The sequence below is a fragment of the Carlito syrichta genome, unplaced genomic scaffold, assembly GCF_000164805.1.
Source record: "Carlito syrichta isolate Samal-C Ts95f unplaced genomic scaffold, Tarsius_syrichta-2.0.1 Scaffold308051, whole genome shotgun sequence".
Classification (NCBI taxonomy): domain Eukaryota; kingdom Metazoa; phylum Chordata; class Mammalia; order Primates; family Tarsiidae; genus Carlito; species Carlito syrichta.
Genome location: NW_007252147.1, coordinates 1,618,641 through 1,620,450, shown reverse-complemented (window position 1 = coordinate 1,620,450; position 1,810 = coordinate 1,618,641). Strand labels below are relative to the sequence as shown.

The 1,810-nt window shown below is 37.5% G+C and overlaps 1 protein-coding gene across 1 annotated transcript in view; it reads left to right on the top strand.

Moving 5' to 3' along the window:
• LOC110596260 (collagen alpha-1(XXIV) chain-like) overlaps window positions 1-1,810 on the top strand; it is an 81,587-nt gene that overhangs the window by 6,308 nt on the left and 73,469 nt on the right. The window lies entirely within an intron of this gene.

Here is a 1,810-nt window from a genome sequence, read left to right as displayed (position 1 = left end):
CCCTGTCTCCCTCCTTCTTTCCCTCCCTCCCTCCCTCTCTCTCTCTCTGTCTTCCTGTATGTCTTTCTCCCCACTTCTTTCTCTCATCTCTCACATTCAATCAGCTACTTCTTTGACTCTTAAATATTTCTAGAATCTAGTTACTAAAGTAGTTGCCCTACTTTAGTTCAAGTGCTCATCATTTTTTTTTTTTTTTTTTGCCTGAATTATTTCAGTAGCTTTCTAACTAGACTCCTTGTCCCCAGTTATAGCCCTCTCAGGTCCATTCTCCTCTTAAACATGATCTGTCAGATGAATCTCGACTTATTTCCCATGCTATTTCCTCCAACAAAATGTCCTCACTTTACTGCCTGGAACATTCATTTTTCAAGATTGAATTTATCATCACTTCCCTTATAAAATCCTCTCCAGGTTTCTTTTGGCTATCTAACTCATCCCAGCACTCATATTATCTGACAAATTCCATCACTTTCATAACCTCTCCTACATAATTTTATGATGGCATTTACTATAGCATATTTAATTTTTATCACTATGGAAAAATGACCATTATCCATTTTTGTTGGGATAAAATGGACCGGAGTAATTGTAGTAAAACTTCTAGAAAACTAGTTTGTCTTGCTGAGATTTGCATTCATACTTCACAAAACCAAGAGAGGCAGTTGGCTGTTCCGTGATCATTCTGAAAAAAAAAAAAGAACCCTGTAAAATTACAGACAAGGTGGTGGTGGCAAAGCCGTAATTGGCCGTGATAGTTCTGAGTTTTGTAGTTTGCTCATATGCTCACTCACACTTCACTTTGTGCAAGTAACAACTTTTCACCAGCCACATCCCTCCTGAATCTTGTTTGATAAATGACCTACAAACACTCATATTGACTTGTGTTACACTTCCTCTTGGTTGACCTGATTCTATTATTTGCTGACTCTGCTCATGTTTTGCTAAGGGGTCATGCATGGTAATGATTTTCACTTCAGTGTGACCATGTGCTATACAGAGAGAAAAATTTCAAACTACCCTTTCTCTCCTGTCACTATTCACTTCTTCAAACAGGTTTCATTTCCTTTATCAGAAAGTTGAAACTTAAAATCGTAAACATTTACCTCACGGAATGCAAACAAAGAAGGTTTCAGTTGACCTTTCTGTGAAAATAAATTTTCTCAGCTTGTGTGTGCAGTCCCTTCTTCTAACCCAGAGAAAGGAGATGAGCCTGGTGAACTGTCTTTCCCAAGGCATTCTTTATGTAATATACAGAGGTAGGAAGAAAAGATTCTGAGGGAAGAGAACAATAGAAAAAGAGATAAAAGAGATTACATGCAGAATTCTTCCTGCATAACTCTCAACTGGCATGCTCCTGGGTTGTAGCTAGTTTCTGTTTACACACTTGCAAAGGAAAATGTGGTAGGTCAGCATTCCTTCTTAGGAGGACGAAGGTGATGACTTGAAATGTCAGAGTCATTTGATGTTTCTTGGTATTGTGTACAGTAACTGCTCCCAGTGTGCAGCCAGTGAATCTGCTATCCAAAAGCTATGAATGTAGTTTGTAAAGATGGAGAGTATACTACACTTTACAAATGGAATAGGTTGAAAAAAGGCATTTGTTTTCAAACTCTATTCCCTTGTTATTGACTTATATTAGCTTCCTGAGGCTGCTGTAACAAATTACCATACAATGAATGACTTAAAACAACAGAAATTAATTTTCTCAGTTCTAGAGAGCAGAAATCCAAAACCAAAGTTTCAGCAGGGCCACACTCACTCTAGAAGGTCTTACCTCTTCCAGTTTCTTTTTTTTTTTTTTTTTTTTTTT